Here is a 26,379-nt window from a genome sequence, read left to right as displayed (position 1 = left end):
GGGCCTTAGAATTCCATGAGCAATGCTATTAACTTGAATTACATCTCTCTATTTGGATGTAAACAAGCTAATTTATAAGCCTGGGACTATTTGCGAAATGACACAGCCCACAGCTTCAACAGTTTGCCACCAAGTCATTTTATAACATTAATTCACAGATGGCATTTCATAATTAAACACAACAGAACACCCAAGTGACTACCCTTGTGACTACTTGTGCTTTATCTTCCTCTTATGCGTGCTCCGACGTGGTGCTTCCCCTGTGGCTTCAGCAGATGTGGAGGTCCCTTGCTCATTTTCATACTGCTCCTGCCTCGACACCTTTGGCGGGCGTCCTCTGGGGTTGTGAGCCTGTGAGGGCTCGCCAACAGTCTGCTGCTCCTGCAGGGGATGAGACACCCATCTCAGTTGGGTGAGGACTCTGGTGGGGCTCTGACTCTGCAGTGGCATGGAAGTATGAGTGCTTGGAGAGGAGCCCCCACTTCCTTGTTGTCTGCCACCAACTTTGCTCTCATGGGTCAGGCCCACTTCAGAGCTAGCAAGTGGCTTGACAGCACCTTGCTGCACTTCAGGGGGGCCATGAGGACCCGTTTCTGCACTGGCAGTCCTACTCCAGAGGACTTCCATGAAGCTCTGGTTTCTTTGCTCAATAGCTGTCCATCGCTCCTCCAGAGATGTCAGAACAATAACCATGTTTTCAACACTCTGGCGATTTAGCTCCTCCATGGCTGTAGCCATCCTCCCTCTACCATAGCCATCCTTTCCACGGAGGTTGCCATCCTTTCCGTGGTGATGCGTTCATGCGCCAATGCCTCCACAAAGGCTCTTCACATGTTAGCGATGGGCTCCTCCATCAGCTCCACACTCACAGTGACCCTGGAGACAAAACCTGCCAGAGACTCCTGCACCTGTTCCTGGAGTTCAATCACCGCTCTCCTTCTGGGTGGACTCGGAGGCACAGGGTCCACATGTTGCTGAGCCGAGCTAGCAGAGTCCTGCGCCCTCCGACGAGGACTCTCCACTGCTGTCCCTGTCTCCACCTTCTGTTGATGCTCACTTGTGAGCTGTGATACACCAGGTGACAACACTACTCTATGTCCAGAAGGACCCACCGAGGTGTGACTGTCTGCACTGGTGCTGGGTGAGCTTAATTCTGGTGACGCTGCGCCCTCAGAGGTTGCAGCTTCCTCTGAGGAGTCTTGTGGCTCAGGCTGTTCCTCCTGGACAGTGGGGAGGGGGGCTGTCGATGGTCCTATGGGGGAGTAAAGGAAAGAGTTAGACATGTGAGATAAATGTTGCATGCACATGGAATTGTGCAGATGATCAAAAGTCAATCTGTTAGAGCATCAGAATCAATATCAGTCACTCATGCAATGTCAATGAGATGAAAAACTATTCTGTCACCAGCTTGCTCTGATGCGTCTGTCTGTCCATCCCCCAATTGTGCATCCTCCTCGACTCCCACGATCTTGAGGGCCACCTCCTCTGCGCTGGTGAGCTGGGCTATTGAGGATGGCCCTCCTCCTGTCTTCACCCTTTCCCTCTTATTGTGGGCTCTCTTTTCCTGCAATGAGGGACACAAGTGGAGTTTGAGTGAGAATGAAGGAGTGAGTGTAGAGAATCCATAGCATAGATGCTTAGAAGGACACAAAGATGGAGTGAGGTCCCAAGACCAAGGGCCCTCCCTGTGTGTTGTAAGTTGTTGTCATAGCATAACAGTGATAGGGAGTGCGAGGGCTGCATAGTCGAATAGTTAAGTGAATGTGAACATACAGAGAGAGGGAATGGTTAAGGGTGCAGGGATGTAAGGGTCAAGTGGGATGTGGAGGAGGAGGTTGACAATGAAGAGTGCTGGTGATGAGAGGCGATGGGGAGCAGATTCAGGGTCATGGTGATGTAATATTCATTTTTCCTGTGCGGAGAAGGTCATGAAACCTCTTTCTGCACTGCAGCCAGGTTCTGCTGCACATTGAGATGGCACTGACCTCCTGTGCCACTTGCAGCCACACAGCTTTGGTCTGCCGGGGAGGTTTTTTCCTCCCAGAAGAAGGAAACAGCACTTCCTTCTGAGCTCTTGCTCCCTCCACCAGAGCTTGAGGGAGTCCTCATCAAAGCGGGGTGCGGCCTTGGGCCTGGAGCTTGCCATGGTTGCACCACTAATCCCTCAGAAGTCTCAGCATCAAAGTGGTAAGGCAGAAAATGAACCAAGGCTGCTTGCAGGCCTTAAATGCAGCTGCATAGATGACGTCATCAGAGGCGCGTTTCAGGACCAGAAGACTCAATGGGCCCGGGGTTCCCACACGCTGGAAATCAAGTGCCCAATTAGGGCAAAATCGCTAAATTATCCCACCTCACATTGGAGGCAGGGGCGGGACCTGCTGACCATCTGACCCGCCCCAATGACAAAATCCAGCCCATGTTGTGAGTTGTGAATCTCCAGAGCTTTCTGGTCAATTTACGCCACTCCACCGTTTACTTTGCACAAATGGCAGCTCGCCCTTAGCCTCCCCGTTATTTTTTAAAGAACTTGCTGGATTTGCACATTAATTGCCCATTAAACTCGCTGCAATAAGTTAGGGCTGGAACAACAGCGTAAGTATCTTTTTAACGACGTGATAATTGTTAATACAATGCCAGTCAACCTCCCTGGCCCAGAAAGGGAACAATGTAAACTATTCAATCTCATTCCTACATGTAGTAAATTTTTGTTAGATTTTAAAAATATTAAATTTTAAATTTACATTTTTTTTCTTACTTTTCATTTCCGTCTCTTTTTTCTCTGTCTCTTACTCCAATCTTTTTTTCCCTCTCATTACTTCACTTTCTGTACTTGATTTGACTCTAATTCACCCTCCTTCTCCGTCGTTTCTCTGTTTTTTTCTTAATCTTTAAATGTCATTGGTTACGTCCTGGTGTTCACTGAGGCCCCAGATGTCCTGTTGCCCTCGCCGTGCCGTTATCAGCTCGCACTTCCAGCAAATTACCGTGCAAAAAATTTAGAGCTGAAGGATGCAGGGATAAAGTCCAACTAACAGAGCACATCGCAAGATGCCCTGATCCAGCAAATTATGGCCCAGGTTTTCTGCCTCACTTTCAGCGAAGTAACACCAGCAGAGTGGGAGCAGCTACAGGAAATTTCCCGGCCAATTAGATTTTTTCCCCCATGGGGAGATAGGGGAAAGGAACGTAATGTTCCCTAAAATAGGAGATCGACAGATGGCATAGAAACATAGAAGATAGGAGCAGGAGTAGGCCATTCGGCCCCTCGAGCCTGCTCCGCCACCCAATGAGATCGTGGCTGATCATCCAAACTCAGTACCCTGTCACTGCTTTCTCCCCATGTCCCTTGATCCCTTTAGCCTTAAGAAATATATCTAACTCCTTCTTGAATATATTTAATGAATTGGCCTCAACTGCCTTCTGTGGTAGCGAATTCCACAGGTTCACCATTCTCTGGGTGAAGAAATTCCTCCTCATCTCAGTCCAAAATGGCTTACCCCTTATCCTTAGACTGTGACCCCTGGTTGTGAACTCCCCCACCATCGGGAACATCCTTCCTGCATCTAATCTGTCTAGTCCTGTTAGATGGGAAGAAAGAAAGACTTGCATTTCTATAGCGCCTTACACGACCACCGGACGTCTCAAAGCGCTTTACAGTCAATGAAGTAGAGTCACTGTTGTAATGTGGGAAACATGGCAGCCAATTTGCGCACAGCAAGCTCCCACAAACAGCAATGTGATAATGACACCTAAGAGAGCAGACGGGGCCTCGGTTTAACGTCTCATATGAAGGACAGCACCTCCGACAGTGCTGCACTCCCTCAGCACTGCACTGGAGTGTCAGCCTAGCTTTATGTGCTCAAGTCCCTGGAGTGGGATTGTGGAACCCACAACCTTCTGACTCAGAGGCGAGTGTGCTACCAACTGAGCCACAGCTGACACTGTGGAAGAGAAGTCCACATTGGGGATAATCCTACCTGGACTCTGGATCCACTGGGCTTGTTGGGGCAAAGGGCCATTTTTCATTTTGCATTTAGTCATGTTCTTATTTTTCCAGCTAAAATGATATTGTGTTCCTGTGCTACACTTTGACCCATTGGGGTGCTACTCAATCTTTAGCCCTCAATGTTTTCAAGGGGAGACTGAATAGGCACTTGAGGGAAATAAACTTGCAGGGCTACGGGGATAGAGTGGGGGAATGGGACTGACTGGTTTGCTCTACAGAGAGCCGGCACGGACTTGATGGGCCGAATGGCTTCCTTCTGTGCCGTTATGACTCTATGGGAGAAAAATTTGGTTGGTTTGCGCCTCCCGTTAGTGCCTTAAGAGGGCGCTAATGGGGCGCAAAGCAACTAGCGCCCGTGCACGGCGATGTTTGCTCCGCTCACAAAATTAACTAGACATTTTGCGGCGGCGTTAAACACTACCGCCACGATCTCCAGCGCCCGCAGATCATGACATCAGTCAAGCGTGCAACGCCCTGGTAGCGCCCCGGACCGGATATTGAGTGGCGCCCCCTGCCTTACCGCCTGTCGCTAGCAACGACAGGTTGAGGGGAGCGTTTTGCAGTCAGGAAGGGACTGGGGGAGAGCTATTTAAAGGCGACCGCTTCCTGCCTTTTATTGTTGGTGACATTTTTGCACCACGCATTCTGAGAGAGAGGCTTCTGGAGAGATTCAACGCTGTGTGAAGGAGTTTTGGGTACTGAGCAGCACTTTGCAGGTTCATTTTGATTTGCCCTTCCTTGTATCGATTTAGAAGAGACTGTGGGGGCTGCACTCTGAGCTCTTTCCCTGGGCCTCTCCATTGTTCTTTCCAGCAGATTTGATGTACAGGTCCCTCCAGGCCGAGATTCAAGGCTGCAATGAGCAGGGTGTGGACGGAGAGCAAGATCAACCCACCCCTTTAAGAACTGGCCGGCGCCATTGTGTCTGTGTTCCATTGCTGACTGACATCACACGAGCTTCGCCAGTGCTCTGAGGTAGCGCCTCGCTCCTCGGCCTTTGTGCCTTAAGACAGGTGTGTAGCGCCTGATTTAGCGCTCCAATCACCTCCAGGGGGCGATAAAAGCCAAGTTTGCAGTCGGAGGCGATAATTAGCGCCAGGCGCTAATCTTTGCGCCCGGCCGATAATTGCGCCCCAAATGGGGCAATACTGAATTTCTCCCCCTATGACTCTAGATACAAATGGAACCAGGCGAGTGCAGTCCCACCCAGCCGGATGACAGTATAGAGGCGTCGGAGAAGGATGGAGTCATCAACCGCTTATCGCAGTGAATTCCAGGGCCAAATTTTTAATTGGCTTACAGTGAGAGTCATTAATTAACCTGAATAAAACCTCATTTATTTTTAATTATCTCTAGGCAGAGGAATAAGCGTGTTAACAGAATTGCTGATCAATTAGCTGATCCCTCGCATCTCTTGCTGTTTAGATGAATTAGGCTGTCACAGTGGTAAGAAATTCTGCAAAAAAGTTATTTATAAAAGATTAGCTTAGTCCTTAGAATTAAGTGAAAGGATGTCTACTGTAAATATGTAATTATAGCTATATGACTGTTCCTTATGTGCTTGTTCTTCTTTTGTTAAGTAAATTGGGTTGATATTTTAAACTTAAACTTGTAAAGTATGCGCATATACTTGATACAAAAAGGAAGAGACAGCTTGGAAGGGTTTAACTTAGGTCTTTACTTCATACCCACAGGCGGGAACTGAGGGGAGATCAGTACCCGCAGTACTATTTATACCCCTATGGCCAGGAGTGGTACTACGGTATCACTACGCCCTACAAAGTAGTGCTGCCCTGGCCATAGGGTTAAAGTAGCATACATATTACATACACAACATTCCTCCCCTTTTAATTAAAACGTACCCGTGCAATTAAGTCAACAGATGCACCATAACTAGGGCTAATAACATTTGGTAACACAACATACATAACATATTTACATCAGAGTTGTCTACCTATATATATATAAAAAGAAACATGTTATAGATTCAGTCTCTGAGGAGGCCTCCTGTCTCGACTAGGATAACGTCTTTCTCTAGTCGGTCTCGGTGTAGGCGGCGGTACTTCCGTCACCACTTCATCGCTGGAGTCGTCGGTGTCTGATGGCACATCCTGTGCCGTGGAGCTCACTGGAGTGCTGAACTCCTCGCCATCCTGAGACTTCTGTAGCGACGAGCTGGGCCGTGATTCCGCTGGAACAATGTGCTGAGACGTTTGAGGTAGTGAATCAGTTGGGTTTCTGGACTCCACAAGTTGATCAGCATGTCGTCTGATTATGCCGTCCCCTGTCTCCACTGTGTACATCAAAGGTCCCTGGCGGGCCTTTATCGTACCAGACCGCCACTTTTCATTTCTATAATCACGGGCCAACACTTGCTGCCCCACCTCGAAGCTCCGTGTCTGTCTGTCAGGAGCCCTACGAAATACTCGGTTTTCCACATCTCTCCGGATGTTTGGTCTGAGCAATTCGAGGCGAGACCTTAACCTTCTATTAAAGAACATGACGGCGGGGGCCTGGTTGGTCACCGTATGTGCAGCATTACGGTACGCGAATAGGAAATTGTCCACCTTGTGTTGTAGTGGCAACCTTTCCTCCCCCATCGCCTTGATGGCCTTTTTAAAAGTCTGTACAAAGCGCTCTGCCAGCCCATTTGTAGACGGATGATATGGTGCGGACGTATAATGTCGCACTCCATTCCTTTTTAGGAATGCTTGAAATTCTTCTGCCACAAATTGTGGCCCATTGTCCGAACAGACTTGCTCGGGCACCCCATTTCGGGCAAAAATGGTCCTTAAGGCTGCGACCGTCTTTTCGGCTGTCGTTGATGACATCTTTATGACCTCCGGCCATTTTGAGTGGGCGTCCACTACAATAAGGAACATCGCATCCATGAAGGGCCCAGCGAAGTCCACGTGGATCCTTTGCCACGGCGTTGAGGGCCACTCCCACGGATGTAGTGGGGCTTGGGGTGGTACGTTCTGTACCATCTGGCACCCTTGGCATGCTTTTGCTACTTCCTCGATGTCCCTGTCAATGCCGGGCCACCAGACGTAGGCTCTGGCGAGGCTTTTCATTTTGACACCCCCCAGATGACCTTCGTGTAAGTCCCGCAACACTTTATGTTGTAATTTTTGAGGGACCACCACCCTGGCTCCGCACATCAATGTGCCCCGGCATACGGACAACTGGTCCTTCCTTGCCGAAAACGCCGGCAATGATGCGTCACCCTGCGCCGGCCAGCCTTTCACGGTCAATTCGTAAACCCTTGCCAGTGTCGGGTCATTCTGTGTTTCCCGCTCGATACATTGGCTGGTGATGGGCAAGTGTTCCATAACCGCCGTATGATATATTTCCACGGGGTCCTGTACTATCTCTTCGATCTCTGCAGGCAATGGTAGCCGCGACAGGCCATCCGCATTGCCATGCTGTTTGGTACCCTTATATTCGATAAGGTACTGGTGTGCTCCTAAGAACAGTGACCATCTCTGTAGCCTTTGGGCCGTCATCAGGGGCACCCCTTTTGTTGGATTAAATATGGACACCAACGGTTGATGATCCGTCAGTAGTGTGAAACGTTGTCCATGTAGATAGTGGTGGAATTTTTTTACACCCCACACCAGACTGAGGGCCTCCCTGTCGATTTGCGCATAGTTTCTTTCGGCTGTAGTTAACGACCTTGAGGCAAATGCTATTGGCCTCTCCGTCCCATTGGGAAATTTGTGTGACAACACTGCCCCTATACCATACGGGGAGGCGTCACATGCCAACCTCATTGGCATTTTTGGGTCAAAGTGTGCGAGCACTTCCTTTGATGTAATGAGTTGTTTACCCTTTTTAAAAGCAGCCTCACACGCTTCGTCCCAATTCCAGGAGACTCCCTTTTGCAGCAATGAATTTAGTGGATGTAAAATGGACGATAAGTTCGGGAGGAACTTATGGTAATAGTTTATAAGGCCTAAGAATGATCGTAACTGAGATACATTCTCAGGGGGCGGGGCCTTCACTACTGCCTCGATCTTTTCTGGGGACTTATGCAGGCCTTCCTTATCTATAATGTGACCACAGTATGAGATACGTTCCTGGAAAAACTCACATTTCTGCTTGTTCGCCCTGAGTCCGTATTGTTGCAACCGCAGAAGTACTCGCTCCAGGTTAGCGAGGTGGTCGTTATCCGTTTGTCCTGTCACCAGGATGTCATCCAGGTAGCACTGCGTTCCTGGAATGCCCTGTAGGACCTGTTCCATGGTCCTCTGCCATATGGCTGGGGCGGACGCCACACCAAATACCAGGCGATTGTACTGGTACAATCCCTTGTGGGTGTTAATCGTTAGGAGCTTTTTCGAGTCCTGCTCCACCTCCATCTGTAAATAAGCTTGACAAAGGTCAATCTTCGTAAAGTGTCTACCCCCAGCTAACGATGCGAATATGTCCTCTATCCGCGGCAGCGGATACTGTACCGTGTGCAGGACTGGGTTAATAGTTATTTTAAAATCCCCGCAAATGCGAACCTTCTTTGGTTCCCCCGGCGTGTTATTTGCAGATTTCTTTATAACTGGGATGATGGGCGTGGCCCACTCGCTCCACTCAATCTTTGTAAGGACACCTGCACTCTCTAAGGCATCCAGTTCTGCTTCCACAGCTGGCCGGATGGCGTAAGGCACCGGTCTGGCCTTACAAAACTTGGGGTTTGCGTCTTGAGCAATAGTTATTTTTGCTCTAATGTCCTTTAAGGTCCCCAGCCCTTGTTGGAACACCTCTGGCGTTTTTGCCAATATTTTCGACAGCCTGCTTGTAATGGTTGCATCATCCTTGGTGGTCTCTACTTTTATCTCGTGTATCGACTTCCAGTCGAAATGGATTTTTCTTATCCATTCCCTACCCAAAAGTGGTGGTCCGCCGTTTGGTAGGACGTATAAATAAAGTCCTGGCACTTTTCTGCCATTGTATTTAACTGTTACTTGCATTTTTCCCTTCGGGTAAACTTTTTGTCCCGTATATGTTTTTAATTTGATTTCGGTATCCTTTAAGGGAATGCGTTTGAACAGCCTGTTATAATCTTGTTCATTAATTACTGATAGGGCTGAACCCGTGTCCAGCTCCATATTAACTTCGACGCCTGCTACCTTCATTTTAACCCACATTGTGCTGTGGTCCTCCGTTTTGTCTACACCATATAACTTGAGACATCCCAGACCTTTAGGCTCTGCTTTTGTGCCTTCCTGTGACTCGTCTGAGCTACTGTCAGATATCTTATGTATTTTTGTCCTTGCCTTGGTACTGCTCGGATTGCCCCCACTATTGGGTTTCGTACCCGACCGACAAACTTTCGCTATATGCCCCTTTTTCCCACACTGCCGGCATATTTTATCACGAAACCAACAATTACTTTGGTCGTGGGTAGTTTTGCCACAACGGTAGCATTTACCTTTGTGAAATGTCACCTCATGGGTGTCATAGCCGGTTGTATTTTGTCGTATTTGGGCAGCACCCTGTGCTGCTGCTTCATGTGCCAATGCTATTTCTATCGCCTGATCTAGGCTGAGCTGTTTCTTGGCCAGCAACCGTTTTCGTGTACTCTCATTTAACATGCCACAGACAAATCTGTCTCTGATCGCTTCCGCCAAAAAGGCTCCAAACTGGCAATGTTTGGACAACCGTCTGAGCTCAGCTAAATAGGCTGCCTGCGACTCATCATTCCTTTGGTCGCGTCTGTAAAAGCGGTACCTTTCCGCTATAAATGGTGGCTTAGGGTTTAAATGTTCCTTTAATGTATCAACAATTTGGGCGTACGTTTTGTCTGCTGGCTTTTCTGGAGTAAGAAGATTCCTCAGCAGACCGTATGTTTTTGCCCCCATAGAATTTAATAAGGTTGCTGCCTTTTCGTCATCTTTCACCTTGTTTACTATGCAATAAAGCTCATGCCTTTCTACATATGCGTCCCAATCTTCTATGTCGGCAACAAATTCTGACAACCGAGCTTCTTTAGCCATTTTTAAAACTACTGAAGAGGTTTTCCCGCCTTTTTCCACTAGATGGCGCTGTTATTTTTTTTTCTAAGAGAAAAACTTTCCCCCTTTTGTCCACTAGATGGCGCTGTTCATTTTAAACTGCTGAAGAGAAAAACTTTCCCCTTTGTCCACTAGATGGCGCTTTTCCCGCCTTTTCTCCCTCTGCTGTCAACGACGTCTCTCCAGGTTCGTTATTTTTTTTTTCTTGCAGCTCCCGTTATTGCCACCGCCGCTATTACAACGACCTTCCCCTCTCGTGGCCCGCTAGTCCTCGTGGCTCCGTTTGTTCCCCAGATCGCCTGCCCGTTCTGGCCCTTGCAGCTCGAGTTCCCCGGGAAGGATTGCACTTTACCTGACCCTGGGTGGACTTTTGCCCCGTGGCCGGAGCGCCCGTTCAGCCTCTTCTCTCAGCTGCCGCAGCCTTCGCTGGAACCTCTCTCTCTCGATCCGTTGCTGCCGCTCCTCCTGAACTGGGCGGCCTCCTTCGGTCGACGCTGGACTCTGCAGGCTGGTAAGAAGCTTCTCTCCCCGTACTGCTACCGATCCTTTGTTGCACCTTGTACTGGTGAGTTCGAACGTTCCTAGTCGCCAGTGTAAAGTATGCGCATATACTTGATACAAAAAGGAAGAGACAGCTTGGAAGGGTTTAACTTAGGTCTTTACTTCATACCCACAGGCGGGAACTGAGGGGAGATCAGTACCCGCAGTACTATTTATACCCCTATGGCCAGGAGTGGTACTACGGTATCACTACGCCCTACAAAGTAGTGCTGCCCTGGCCATAGGGTTAAAGTAGCATACATATTACATACACAACAAAACTGAGAACTCATAGGCCTAGAAATTCAATGGTGTCGCACCCGTTTTTCAGTCGCAAAATAGGCACTTAACTATCAAATACTATTAACTAGGCTGATTAAAATATTTTAATAAGGGTCTTACGCTTATTGGTGGATCTTTTTGTGATATCGACCTGCCCCCGCGCCTGACTTGCCACATGATAAAGTCAGCCAGCAACATAGGCAGGAAGGACCCTTCACCAGTGTTATTTAAAGGGCACATCCACTACATACATCAGAGGTGCCGTCTTTTGGATGAGACGTTAAACCGAGGCCCTGTCTGCTCTCTCAGGTGGACGTAAAAGATCCCATGGCACTATTTCGAAGAAGAGCAGGGGAGTTATCCCCGGTGTCCTGGCCAATATTTACCCTTCAATCTACATAACAAAAACAGATTATCTGGTCATTATCACATTGCTGTTTGTGGGAGCTTGCTGTGCGCAAATTGGCTGCCACGTTTCCCACATTACAACAGTGACTACACTCCAAAAGTACTTCATTGGCTGTAAAGCACTTTGAGACATCCGGTGGTTGTGAAAGGCGCTATATAAATGCAAGTCTTTCTTTCTTTTAGCTGCCGGTTTATTCTTTTAGCTTGCTAGTTAACCTCTGTGTGTTTTTTGGACCGTTTTCTGACTTTAAAAACTTAATTCTCACTTTTTTTGCTGGTGCTGCACTGCTTTTGGCTGCCTTTATGGCAGTTTTACTATAGTCATGGGTGGTCTTGTAGAGCTGCCTTTGGGGCTGGAGGACGAGGGGAAGCAGCAAGGAAGACAAGAAAAGAAACATATGAGACAAGAGGGAGGAGGAGGGATGCTCCATAACATTGCCATCATGAGGGACCAGCCTTTATAACCATCTGGGCTGCAAGAAGTGCAGCAGGAGGAGAAGGAGCAACATGAAGAGGAGCGAGAGCAGGAGTGGCACCAACCACCAGTGCCCCTAGCTACCAGTGAGCAGCTTATTGAAGGGTGCATTACCTGGATCATTCCTCTCATCCCCAATACACCAACCGTGCAACAATCTTTATCACCACCATCCATACTACCACCATTTGATTGTATTCCTTCAGTCCAGCCTTATGGGTCTTGCCTTCACTTCACTATGAATTTAGCTTCAGACCACATGAACAGGCTTGTGCAATGCGGCCCCGCCCCCAGCGTGCCCCATTTTGGTTGTGATCGAATTTCTAGAATTTTTGAGCATTTTATAAAGAGTGGGAATGGATAGCCAGAGCAGCAGAGGCACTTTAAAAAGAATGGGAGCGGATAGCCAGAGCAGCAGAGGCACTTTAAAAAGAATGGGAGCGGAGAGCCAGAGCACTTCAAAAACAAGAAACAACAAGGAGTGACGTCACAGGACAGCAGATAGGTGATTGGTTGGTGAGTATTAGCATTTTTTCTCTCTAAGCTAGGTTTAAACTAAGAGCAGGAAACTATAACGCACTTTATCAAATTAAGAACTTAACTAGATAACTAATTAATATAACTCGCCAAGGCTTCTTCGGCAGCACCTACCAAACCCACAACCTCTACCACCTAGAAGGACAAGGGCAGCAGGCACATGGGAACACCATCACCTGCAAGTTCCCCTCCAAGTTACACACCATCCTGACTTGGAAGTATATCGCCAATCCTTCACCGTCGCTGGGTCAGAATCCTGGAACTCCCTCCCTACCAGCACTGGGGGAGTGCCTTCACCACATGGACTGCAGCGGTTCAAGAAGGTGGCTCACCACCACCTTCTCAAGGGCAATTAGGGATGGGCAATAAATGCTGGCCTTGCCAGCAATGCTCACATCCCATGAACAAATAATAAAAATAATTGTTGAATAAAGATTTTAACTAATTAAATAAATAAATCAAGGTTAGACTAAGATATAGCAGAGCAGGTTGTATGTCTGGACTGTAGTATGTGGGAGTTTGTGGACAGCAAGACTGTCCTGAGCAAACACGTCTGCAGTAGATGTCTCTGTCTAGAATCTCTCCGGCTCAGAGTCATTGAGCTGGAGTGCGGGTTGGAGACACTCCGACACATAAGGGAGGGGGAAGAGTATCTGGACAATTTGCTCTAGACTTCGGTCACACCTCGTAGAGAGTTGTGTTGTGTATGTACCTTTAAGAGAATAACTGGTCTCAGACTGCAGTACCGGCAGTGACCACCCCTGTATAAAAGGCGCTAGAGAGCCTCTGTTGGTTAGTTTCGTTTATGCCTTTCACCAGTAAAGACTTGTTTGTTTCTCTCCTGCTAGTCCGTGTCTCAATCATTCACGGACTTAACACTGGCGACGAGTTAGAAACGAACTTACCTGCAACTCAGCAGCAGCTCCGACGACGTGTTGAAGGTCGGAGCCCGAAGAAAGAAAAAAAAAAAAATAGGCCATTGAAACTCGAGAAACGGGCGTCGACCTCCAATCATCGATTTCAAAACTTGCAGGAGAGACTGTCCAGAGCCAGGCTGGGTTCCTCGGTCCGTGGTTTCCCAGCTAATCGGGCTGGTGGCAGGTAGTGCTCTGATCCTTCCTGGGCTGCAACGGGGCCGGGCAGCGAGTCGGGAAGCAAGGAGAGAGAGAGAGGGTGGAGCATACAGGGCGCAGCCGGTGTTTCGAAGCTGGGCAGCGTTCGGACCTCAGAAGAGGGAGGGAAGTGTTCCAGAGGGTCCGCTCCACGACGGGAAAATAATAAAAGAAAAGAATACGCGCAAGAAACCGTGGAAAGCAGCGCTAACAACAGCGGGGAAGAAGGAAAAGCGCGGGAGGCACCATTTTTTTAAATCGGAGAAGAAGGCAAAGCACGGGAGGCGCCATTTTAGATTTGCAAGATGCCGAAGACTGGCTGTATCACTGCTTTTGATAATACATTAGAGGACTGGACCACGTATGTGGAAAGAGTCGAGGTATATTTCGAGGCAAATGAAATAGCGGAGGGGAAAAAGGCATCAATATTGCTAAACGTAATGGGCGCTAGAACGTACGGCCTATTGCAGGATCTGATTACTCCAGCCAAACCGAAGGCGAAGAGTTTTAACGAAATTGTTGCTGTTCTACAGGAGCACTTAAACCCTGCACCGCTGTTGATAGCAGAAAGATTTAAATTCCACAGGAGAACTCAGCACAAAGATGAGAGCAATGCTGAGTATCTTACGGAACTACGCAAGCTATCAAAGCACTGCCAGTTCGGAGCAGGACTGGCAGATACCCTACGGGACAAATTTGTCTGTGGACTCCTGAGTGAAGGAACACAGAAGAAGTTACTCGCAGAAAAAGAGCTGACGCTAGATAAGGCTTTCAGCGTGGCAGTATCGTATGAAGCAGCAGCCAGGGGAGCTGCAGAAATTCAACAAAAACCACAGGAATACGGCACCCACGAAATGACACGGGGATTTGCAAAATGTTATCGCTGCGGCAGAACTAACCATGACCAGAAGGACTGCTGGTCCAAAGACAAAATATGCAGACAATGCGGGAAGATTGGACACATTGCACGAGTTTGTAGGTCTGGGAAGAAGACCAGCGACAACAAAAAGGCTACTAAGGAACCGTACAAGAAAGTACAAAAGATGACGGACAGTAGTTCCGAAGACCAGATGAGCGATAGTGAATCCGAGAACAGGAGATTAAGCTGTCTCAAACTTCACAATGTAATCGCAAAAGAGGATCACCGAACCATTTGGGTCACCCTCATGATAACAGGGTCCCAAGTTAAAATGGAATTGGATACAGGATCAGCGCTAACCGTCATGAATCGACGAGACTATGAGCGGCTATTTTCACACATACCCTTGAGAGAGACATCCATCGTCTTGACGACGTATACGGGGCAAAAAGTATACCCCAGAGGGAAAATAAGGGTGCCTGTCGAATACAATGGCATGAAAATATGGAAATTGTATCTCTACATACTGCCAAATGGTGGACCACCGTTATTGGGACGGGAATGGATCAGGAAGATAAACTTTGATTGCCATTCCATTCATGCAATGACGGTGGATGGTAAAAAAGATGAAGACGTCATTCCTGGACGATTGTCAACAATCTTAGCTAACGCCAAAGAGTATTTCAACAAGAACTGGGCACGCTTAAAGGCGTAACCGCCTCGTTAAAAATAGAAGAGAATGCAGTTCCCAAGTTTTTCAAAGCGAGACCGGTACCATATGCAATTCGTCCAGCCGTCGAGGCAGAGCTGGAGAATCTGGAGAAGGCGGGCGTGTTGTCTAAGGTCGACTGGAGCGAGTGGGCGACACCCATCGTTCCTGTCATGAAGAAAACGTTAAGCAATAAGTCCGGAGAGCCAAGGAAGATTCGCATCTGTGGGGATTTCAAGGTGACGGTGAACTCTGTCCTTCACACAGTACAATATCCTCTTCCAAGGATAGAAGACATCTTCGCCTCACTGTCTGGAGGGAAGCGTTTTACAAAAATTGACCTAGCACAAGCATATTTGCAGATGGAGGTTGAAGAGTTCTCTAGGAAGTATCTCACGATAAACACTCACAAAGGTCTTTACCAGTATCATCGATTGGTATTCGGAGTAGCATCGGCTCCGGCGATACGGCAAAGAGCGATGGAACAAGTCCTGCAAGGAATTCCGGGGACTCAGTGTTACTTGGACGACATCCTTGTAACAGGTGAAGATGACAGTGAACACCTTAACAACCTAGAACAGGTGTTCACTAGACTACGGGAACATGGGCTGCGAGCCAACCGCCCCAAGTGCGAATTTTTTAAGAAACAGATATCGTATTGTGGCCACGTGATTGATGAAGAGGGGTTACATAAGTCCCCTGACAAAATTGAAGCGGTTGTTAAGGCCCCAGCTCCTGAAAATGTGTCGCAACTGAGGTCATTCCTCGGGTTGGTGAATTACTATCATAAGTTTTTGCCGAATTTGTCGACAATTCTGCATCCACTGAACGCCCTGCTACGAACGGGGGTAGCATGGAAATGGAGCGATGATTGTAAACGTGCTTTTCAGAAGAGTAAGGACTTAATCACTTCGAAGGAAGTATTGGCTCACTACAACCCAGCACTGCCAATCAGGCTGGCGTGTGATGCGTCCCCCTACGGCATTGGGGCGGTACTGTCACATAAATTCCTTGATGGTTTGGAGAGGCCGATAGCTTTTGCGTCACGCTCGTTAACTTCTGCCGAGCGTAACTACGCCCAGATTGACAGAGAGGCCCTCAGCCTAGTGTGGGGGGTGAAGAAGTTCAATCACTATCTGCACGGTCAAAAATTTACTCTACTAACCGATCATCAACCTCTTGTCTCCATTTTCAACCCTCAGAAGGGCGTACCGATAATAACAGCACAACGGCTGCAGAGATGGTCCCTTTTCCTAGGGGCACACCAATATGACATCGAGTACAGGAGAACTAAACAGCATGGAAATGCTGATGGATTGTCACATCTACCGTTGCCGACGGTGGAAGAAGAAGACCTTGCAGTGGATCCAATGGAGTTATTCCACTCGACCATAGTCGAATGTCTCCCTGTGACGAATGCAAACATAGAAAAGGAAACACGGAATGACCCGACACTATCACGGGTCTATGATTTAACGGTGAAGGGATGGCCAGCACATGGCGAACCACTGCTGCCAGCATTTTCGCCAAGAAGAGAACAGCTGTCAGTGTGCAGGGGAACCTTGATGTGTGGATCCAGAGTAGTAATTCCACCTAAGTTGACGGATAGAGTGCTCAATGAGCTTCATGAGGGTCATCTGGGAGGGGTAAAAATGAAGAGCTTAGCCAGAGCGTTTGTGTGGTGGCCGGGAATCGATAGAGAAATCGAAGAGATGACCAAGAGCTGTGCAGGATGCCAGAAGGTCCAAAACGCCCCACCACAAGCTCCTCTGCATCCATGGGAGTGGCCCTCATCTCCATGGCAAAGGGTGCACATTGATTTTGCTGGTCCCTTCATGGACTTGATGTTTTTAATTGCGGTGGATGCACATTCAAAGTGGCCAGAGGTAATAAAAATGTCCTCAACCACCACGGAAAAAACTATCGCAGTTTTACGAACCATATTCACCAGGAATGGGCTGCCTGAACAGATTTGCTCTGACAATGGACCACAGTTTGTGTCTGAAGAGTTCCGGAGGTTCTTAAAGAACAATGCTGTTAAGCATTACACATCTGCCCCATATCATCCAGCCACTAATGGATTGGCCGAGAGGTTTGTCCAAACATTCAAGAAGGCTATCAAGGCAATGTGTAATGAAGGTATACCCCTACAACACAAGGTGGACAACTTCTTGTTTGCCTACCGGAATGCGACACATGCGGTTACCAACCAAACTCCAGCCATGATGTTCTTCAATCGAAGACTACGATGCCGCTTGGATTTGGTTAAACCAAACGTCCGAAGAGATGTGGAGAACAGGCAGTTTCAGAATATGAATGAAAGGCCGACCAGGAGTTTTAAGATAGGTCAACCAGTTTTGGCCCGGGACTACCGCACTGAGAAATGGCAGCCAGGAACGATTTGTACACGACAAGGACCTCTCTTGTATACCGTGGACGTTGGGGAGAGCATTGTAAGATGCCATGCTGACCAGATTCTAGAGTCACTGGAAAACGTCAACTCCACACCACGATCTGATACACCTGGTAATGAAATCGACGTTCCAATTGCAGCTACCGCAGAACCGGTAATATTGGAAGCAGATGAACCAAACAACGACATTGATTCCGACTCAACATTGCCAGAAGAACCTGATACTCCAAAGAGGCGTTATCCAGACAGAATCAGGAAGCCTCCTCAAAGACTGAACTTATAATTGCTTAAACTTAACCAATGTATCTAGCAACAGTAATTGTGATTGTAATTCATTATCATTAGTTGTTAAATGAATGTTATGTACTGTTTATCTAAAAGGGGAGGAATTGTTGTGTATGTACCTTTAAGAGAATAACTGGTCTCAGACTGCAGTACCAGCAGTGACCACCCCTGTATAAAAGGCGCTAGAGAGCCTCTGTTGGTTAGTTTCGTTTATGCCTTTCACCAGTAAGTTTCTCTCCTGCTAGTCCGTGTCTCAATCATTCACGGACTTAACAAGTTGCAGGTTCAGAATGGCGTTGGTGTGACCAATAGTGTGCAGAGTAAGGGGAACCCAGGTAAAAAAGGGAATGAGGATCCACAGAAACTGATCCTATCTAACAGGTACCATGTACTTGCTACCTGTGAGGATATGGATAAAGACTGTCAGAAGGACAGCCAGAAAGTGGGTCATGGCACTTTGGAGCAGGAGGCTAAAGGGGGAAGAGGAGGTGAGGAAGTGTAATGTGGTAGTTGTCGGGAATTCTATAATTAGGGGGACAGATAGCATCCTTTGTAAGCAAGGTCGAGAGTCCCACGTGGTAAGTTGCCAGGGTGAGGGACATCTCGAACTGGCTTGAAAGGATATTGGAGAGGGAGGGGGAGGATCCAGTCATTGTGGCCCATTTTGGGACCAACAACATAGAAAAGAGTAGGCAAGAGGTCCTGTTTGGGGATTACCAGGAACTAGGAGCTAAATTAAAGAACAGGCCCTCAAGGGGGAAAACTAACGGAGCACAAAGCAACTAGCGCCCGAGCACGGCAATGTTTGCGCCACTCGCGAAATTGACCAGACATTTTGCAGTGGCGCTAAACACTACCTCCACGATCTCCTGCGCCTGCAGATCGTGACGTCAGTCGAGCGTGCAACGCCCCGGTAGTGCCCCGGACCGGATATTGAGTGGTGCCCCCTGCCTTTCCGCCTGCCGCTAGCAACGACAGGTAGAGGGGAATGTTTTGCAGTCGGGAAGGGACTGGGGGAGTGCTATTTAAAGGCGGCCGCTTCCTGCCTTTTTTTGTCGGCGACATTTTTGCTCCACACATTTTGAGAGAGAGAGAGAGACGTCTGGAGAGATTCAATGCTGTGTGAAGGAGTTTTGGGTACTGAGCAGCACTTTGTAGGTTCATTTTGATTTGACCTTCCTTGCATCGATTTAGAAGAGACTATGGGGGTGAACTCTGAACTCTTTCCCTGGGCCTCTCCATTGTTCTTTCCAGCAGAATTGATGTACAGGTCACTCCAGGTAGAGATTCAAGGCTGCAATGAGCAGGATGTGGTTGGAGAGCAAGATCGACCCTCCCCTTTAAGAACTGGCCGGCGCCAGTGTATCTGTGTTCCATTGCTAACTGACATCACATGAGCTTCATCAGCGCTCTGAGGTAGTGACTCGCTCCTCGGCGTTAGCGCCTTAAGAGAGGTGTGTAGCGCCTGATTTAGTGCTCAAATCACCTCCAGGGGTGATAGAGGCCAAGTTTGTGGTCGGAGGTGATAATTAGCGCCAGGTGCTAAACTTTGCGCCCGGCCGATAATTGCATCCCAAACGGGGCGATACCAAATTTCTCCCCCATATTCTCTGGATTATTACCTGAGCCACGTACAAATTGGTGTCGGGATAAGCTGTTTGGGGAAGTGATAACATTGCTAAAGGAGTGGTGTGGGAAAGAGAGGTTCCATTTCATGGGGCACTGGCACCAGTATTGGGACAGGAAGGAACTGAACCGTTGGGACGGGTTCCATCTGAACAGGTCTGGCACCAGGATCCTTGAGGAAAGGATAAATAGGGCGGTCACAAGGACTTTAAATGGGGGCAGGGCTCAGGTAGAAATTGTGGTACAAATAGTAGTTCAAGAACAATGAAAGGGAAGAGAGTAGAGTAACAGACAGAAATTGTGCTTTTGGCACTACAGGTAAAGGCAAAACTGAGATGTAAAGCAATTAAACCAGGGGAGAGAAATAAGAAAAATGTGAGTAAAACATTAGAGCTGAAGAACAGACTAGGGTGCGTGGCCCAAAGAAGCGTTCTTTATACAAATGCACAGAATATAAGGAATAAATTGAATGAACTACAGGCATGAATTCAAATTGGAGGGTATGACATTGTAGCCATTACTGAGACATGGCTGCCAGACGGTCAGGGCTGGGAACTAAATATACCAGGTTATAAGGTCTACAGGAAAGACGGGGAAATGGCAGAGGGGGAGGAGTAGCATTGCTGATTAAGGATGAAATCACTTCATTAATAAGAAAGGATATAAAGGGAGGTAAGCAGGTATTGGAGACTTTATGGATAGAATTAAGAAATAGGAAAGGATTTAAGACTATAGTGGGAGGTGTATAGGCTCCCTGGTAGTAGCTGTGAAGTGCTAGATTGTATAAATGCAGAGATTAGACAAGTGTGTAGTAAAGGCAGAGTGGTTTTAATGGGGGATTTTAACTTTCATATAGATTGGGATAAGTAGCCTAGCAACTGTCAGAAATTGTGCTTTTGGCACTACAGGTAAAGGGAAAACTAAGATGTAAAGCGATTAAACCAGGAGAGGGAAATAAGAAAACTGTGTGTAAAACATTAGAGCTGAAGAACAGGCTAGGGTGTGTGGCCCAAATAAACGTTCTTTATACAGGCACATGGAATATAAGGAATAAATTGAATGAACTGCAGGCGTGAATTCAAATTGGAGGGTATGACATTGTAGCCATTACTGAGACATGGCTGCAAAACAGTCATTGCTCTTGAAAGTGTTCGGGATAGTTTTCGACAACAATATGTCCTAGAGGCAACAAGGGGGTAAGCCATATTAGATATAGTAATGAGTAATGAGCCAGATTTAGTTAACAGCCGAACTGCACGTGAAAATTTATCCAATAGCGATCATAACATGATCGAGTTCAATGTAGCCTTTGAAAGGGAGAAATGGGAAACAGCTACTAAGGGTCAGATTTTCAGTGTGCCGTGAGGCGGGCTTTTAGGCGTGCGGGGGGCAAAAATCCCGAATTCGGGGGTCACAACACCATCCCGCCCAAAACCCGCCTCCACGTAAGTTTCAGAGGAGGCGGGTACCCGCCCCGCACTGGGACCCGCCGACCCGAGGCGGGAAGGGATTAGTGCCAATTAACTGCCTGTTAACAGGTAGTTAACAGGCAGTTTTTAGCCTAATCCCTATTTTGAGGGGTGTCGTGTGGGATTCCCGACGGCTCCAAATCACGCCAGGTTAGAGCAGGCGGGCCGTCGAGTTGAAGGACTTGGAGGGGTCGCGATGTCGGTGTTCAGGTGAGTGATGGGTGCATGAGTGCAAAGGTAAGTGTGTTTGGTGTGTCTAAAGTGTGTAAAGAAGTTTAAATTACCTGTACTTACCTTAACAGCCTTTCTTCTTCCAGGCGTCAGGAGTCCATCACTCAGCCGACACTGAAAGCGGAATGGCTGCGAGCTGTCAAAAGTGACAGCCTTCAGCTTTCAGTGCCGGTGACAGTTCTAACTGAGTCTGTGTAGAAGGACTCAGGTTAGAAGTCAGACTGTCAGTGTTTGACAGCTTCAAACAGCTGTGAAACACTGATATTTCATCTGTCAAAAACTCTTGACAGGTGAAATTTCAGTCTGTGACGTCACCTGTTGCCGGGTGGCTCTTAATTGGCCTGCTGAGCCCGCTGGGCGGGCTCAACAAGGTCAATCAAGGGAAAATCGCGTCGATTGGCCGGCCGTTGATGGAGGCGGGACTAAAACCGGAAAAGTTGTAGCCCCGCCTCCTTCCCGACTGCCGAATGAAAATCCAGCCCTAAGATTCTAGATTTAGGTAAGGCCGACTTCAATGGGATGAGGCAGAGACTGTCCACAGTAAACTGGGCAAATCTGCTAATGGGTAAAATGACAGGAGATCAGTGAGAGATGTTTAAAAAAGAATTTATGGTGAAAGGTGATACAGAACCAGTTTATGCCCCTGAGGGGCAAGAGCTCTACTTGCCAAAAAAAACAGCCATAAATGACTAAAGAGGTGAGGGACATAAAACTAAAAGGAAAAGTATACAAAAATGCAAAAAATAGCACAGATCCTGGCAAATGGGCAAGATACAAAGAACAGTAAAGGGTCACAAAACAGATAGTAAGAGCTACAAAAAGGGAGTATGAAAAGAAACTTGTAAGGGATATCAAAATCATTACAAATAATTTTCAAAATTACATTAGGAAAAAGGGGAGTCAGGAGCAACGTTCACCCCTTAAAAACTGAAAGCGGTGATATTGTCAATGATAATAAGGAAATGGTGGACATGTTGAATAATTACTTTGCGTGAGTATTTACAGTAGAAGAAGAGGATAGCATGCTGGAAATCCCAAGGAAACTAATTTTGAATCGGGGACAGGGACTCAAAAATTAACATAAGTAAAATAACAGTAATGAAGAAATTAATGGCACTATAATTGACAAATCCCCAGGATCAGATGGTTTCCATCCCAGGGTTTTAAAGGAAGTAGGTGAGCAAATTGCAGATGCCCTAACTATAATCTTCCAAAGTTCTCTAGATTCAGGAACCATTCCTTTAGATTGGAAAATTGCGCATGTCACTCCGCTATTTAAGAATGGCGAGAGAGGGAAACCAGGGAATTATAGACCAGTTAGCCTAACATCTGGGGCTGGATTTTACCAGCCCTGAGGAGGCGGGTTTGGAGGTGGGACTGCTGGGAAAATCAAAAAGAGTGGGAGCGGGTCCCAAACGCGCTCCCAACCCTCCTCCAACCAATCTTCCCGGGAGTCGGGTCCACGATTTGCGCAGGGACCCGACTCCTAGCAGCGGGAAGAGGATTATAGCCACTTAACTGCCTGTTAACAGGTAGTTAACAGGCAGTTAAGAGGCTTTTTCCCATTTTGAGACTTCTGCTGCGGGGTTCCCGACGTCGGGGAACCCCGCCAGAGTAAGTGAGGCGTGCTGCAGGTCTGTTGTAATGTTTGTGTATAGATGACAGCTGCAGAAGTGGTGTGAAGGATGCAATGGGACACTGGTGAGTATCAGAGGTAAGGGAATGTTGGGAAAGTAATTTTTAATGTGTTTAGATTTTTCTTTGGTGACAAGCTTTGAAGTGTTTGTGTGGCCTCAACTCATTGGAAGAAGTGACAGATCGCTTCTGCACCCTCACCTGCAGCTGCCATCTGTTTTATCCTAAGGAGAGAGTCATTGGAGAGCGTAGGTGCAAGGGCTCACCTTTGTACAGTGATTGTTAGTGTTTGACACTGTCAAATCATCTGTCAAAAATAAATGGTTCATGTCCCTTTAAGAAAACCGGCCGATGAAGCATCATCAACTGACGTCATCTGACACCGGCTTTCCCTTAATTGGCCAGCAAGCCCGCAGGGCAGGCTTAACAAGGCCAATCAGGGGAAAATAGCATCTGTGCGTCGGATGTCGCTGGGGGCGGGACTAGAACCTGGAAGGCAGCAGTCCCGCCCCCAACTCGTCTCGGCAGGTAAAATCCAGCCCCTGTTGTCGGGAAATTGCTTGAGTCTATGATTAAGGATAGGATGACTGAACATCTTGAAAATTTTCAGTTGATCATAGAGAGCCAGCATGGATTTGTGAAAGATAGGTCTTGCCTGACAAACCTGATTGAATTTTTTGAAGAGGTGACCAAAGTAGTGGACAGGGGAATGTCTATGGATGTTATTTATATGGACTTCCAGAAGGCATTTGATAAAGTCCCACATAAGAGACAGTTATCTAAGTTAGAAGCACATGGAATTAAGGGCATATTATTGGCCTGGTTAGGAAATTGGCTGAGTGGCAGGAGACAGAGAGCAGGGATAATGGGTAGGTACTCAAATTGGCAGGATGTGACTAGTGGTGTCCCACAGGAATCTGTGTTGGGGCCTCAACTATTCACATTTAGATGATGGCATAGAAAGTCATAGATCCAAATTTGCCGATGACACAAAGATAGGTGGCATTGTAGGCAGTACATAAAATTACAAAGGGATATTGATAGATTAAGTGAATGGGCAAAACTGTGGCAAATGGATTTCAATGTAAGCAAATGTGAGGTCATCCACTTTGGACCTAAAAAGGATAGAACAGGGTACTTTCTAAATGGTGAAAAGTTAAAAAGAGTGGATGTTGAAAGAGACTTAGGGTCCAGGTAGATAGATCATTAAAATGTCATGAACAGGTGCAGAAAATAATCAAAAAGGCTAATGGAATGCTGGCCGTTACATCTAGAGGACCAGAGTACAAGGGGGTAGAAGTTATGCTGCAGCTACACAAAACCCTGGTTAGACCACACCTGGAGCAGTTCTGGGCACCACACCTTAGGAAGGATATATTGGCCTTGGAGGGAGTGCAGTGTAGGTTTACCAGAATGATACCTGGAATTTAAGGGTTAAGTTACGAGGAGAGATTACACAAATTAGTGTTGTATTCCCTAGAATTTAGAAGTTTAAGGGGTGATTTAATCGAAAGGTTTTCAAGATATTAAGGGGAACAGATAGGGTAGATAGAGAGAAATGATTTCCGCTGATTGGAGATTCTAGGACTCGGGGGCATAGTCTAAAAATTAGAGCCAGACCTTTCAGGAGTGAAATTCGGAAACACTTCTACACACAAAGGGTGGTAGAAGTTTGGAACACTTCCGCAAACGTCAATTGATGCTGGATCAATTGTTAATGTTAAATCTGAGATTGATAGCTTTTTGTTAACCAAAGGTATTAAGGGATATGGGCCAAAGTCAGGTATATGGAGTTAGGTCGCAATTCAGCCATGGTCTCACTGAATGACGGAACAGGCTCGAGGGGCTCAATGGCCTTCTACTATTCCTATGTTTCTAGGCCAGAGTTCAGTAGCTAAAAGCAATCATCAGATAGTGTTTGCTGTTTGTTTCCTAGCTTACCTAGATCATCAGGGCAATACACTCCTGATGGTATGGGTACTTAGGAGTCATCTACAACAGTGATCTAAGAAATTAGAGCTAAAATAATCTAGGTTAAGAAGGTTCAAAAGGACACAAAAACATAATGGGGGAGAAATTCGGTTGTTAGCGCCATCGATTAACGCCTAAAGAGGCTGAGAAGTGGGGCGCTAGCCAATTTCCGGGCGGGCGCAAGGCGCCTAGCGCCTCGCCACATATTGAGCATGCATTTAGCGCCGGCGCTAAATCTTAGCGCCCGCTCATGGGCGCAGGCTGATGACGTCATTTGAGTGTGCAACGCCTTTTGGGCACCCCGGACCGGAAATTCAGTGGTGCCCCCCTCCGTAGCGCCTGGCGCTAATAGTGACAGCTTACCTGGGCCTTACCAAGTCACTCTCGGACTGGAGGAGCGTTATTTAAAGGGGACTGGTGTAGTTTAAATGCGGCAGCCATTTTTGGAGCACAACTTCCTCGAGAGCTACAAAGAGTTACTGAGCTGCACACTGAGAGCCATTTGACCACTGAGCCAGCGCAGGCAGACGATCTTCAGCCTTCTGACCATCACCTTGCTGTTGGTGAGCCTTGACAACGGGGGACCTTCCTGTGGGCACTTATTATGGGGGCTGCATTGGAGGGGAACGTCCTGCTGCTGAATCATCTGGAAAGGGCACTGAGACGCTGGGAGAGGGGGGCGGGCATGGCCAGACGGAGGAGGGCCAACAGACGTCGCCACAGCAGACCTTACGCTAGCAGGGTTTTCCGACAGCAGTTTTCCTACATGAACATGCCAGAGGAGCAGTATGTCAGAAGGCTGCGATTTAGAAAGGAGGTGGTGACTGAGCTGTGCCAGTTGCTTCAGCCAGATCTGCAGCCTCAGATAAAGTGCAGGACATCTCTGTCGGTGGCTGAGAAGATGCCTGCTGGCCTGAACTTCTACGCGAGCGGCTCTTCTCAGGCTGCGCGTCAGAGGCTGATCAGAAGTAGCTTCTAGGCCCCTCTCACGGAATGCTTGCTGCCATTCCAAAAACAGGAATGGAACCGGTCTGATACCCCCAAGCCTGTGAAGGGCAAGATGCATGTAAGTAGCAGGCATGGCCATTGTAAATGAAGGAAGTGTTTCATTACACAAAATGTGGTTCCTTCAAACATGAGAAAGCTATGGCAACAGAAAGCAAAACTAATACGCTGACACATAACTGCCTCTCACACCCAGGAGACTGTCCAAAACATTAATCACATTCTGACCATTTTCCTTGGCCTTGATTCCACTGCGCCAACCAAAGCATCCAATGCCCCATCAGTGAGGCGTTCCGCCCTCTGCCTCACCCTTTCCATGTCTTGCTAGGCTGGTGCGCCACAGGTAGGCTCCCACCGCTTTGAAGGCCTACAAGGCAGTGAGTGTGTCTGGTGATACCAATTGACCTTTAAGAGCTGGCCGGCGCCAGTGTGTCTCAGGGAAAGTGATTATTGACAGCACCCTCGCTGCGGCCCGCCGCCGCGAAATTGGGTTGCGCCGCCGGGTTAGCGCCTTAAGAGTAGCGTGCAGCGCCTGATTTAGCGCCGCAATCACTTTAGGGGCGCTGCAACCCAATATCACGCTAGGTGGCGCTAAATTGCGCCTGGCGCTAAACTTTGCGCATCACCGAGACTAGCGCCCCAAATGCGGCTATACCGAATTTCTAGGCCAATGATTTCTGTTTTTACACATCTTAATACATTTTAACCTTTTAAAAATGTTCTTATATTTCTTCCAAAGCTATGGAGTACATTTTTCTATCTTATCCATTCTCTCTCTCGTCAGTGTTGCATCTGGCCTCACTCACCT

General features: G+C 47.6%; 1 protein-coding gene across 1 annotated transcript in view; it reads right to left on the bottom strand.

Annotated features, from left to right (window-relative positions):
- unc93a (unc-93 homolog A) overlaps positions 1 to 26,379 on the bottom strand; it is a 225,391-nt gene that overhangs the window by 28,451 nt on the left and 170,561 nt on the right. The window lies entirely within an intron of this gene.

This window comes from Somniosus microcephalus, chromosome 3 (genome assembly GCF_052327205.1).
Source record: "Somniosus microcephalus isolate GS21.2 chromosome 3, FLI_Smic_1.0, whole genome shotgun sequence".
Classification (NCBI taxonomy): domain Eukaryota; kingdom Metazoa; phylum Chordata; class Chondrichthyes; order Squaliformes; family Somniosidae; genus Somniosus; species Somniosus microcephalus.
Note: the sequence above shows the minus strand (reverse complement) of the source record. Positions and strands in the feature narration are given on the sequence as shown.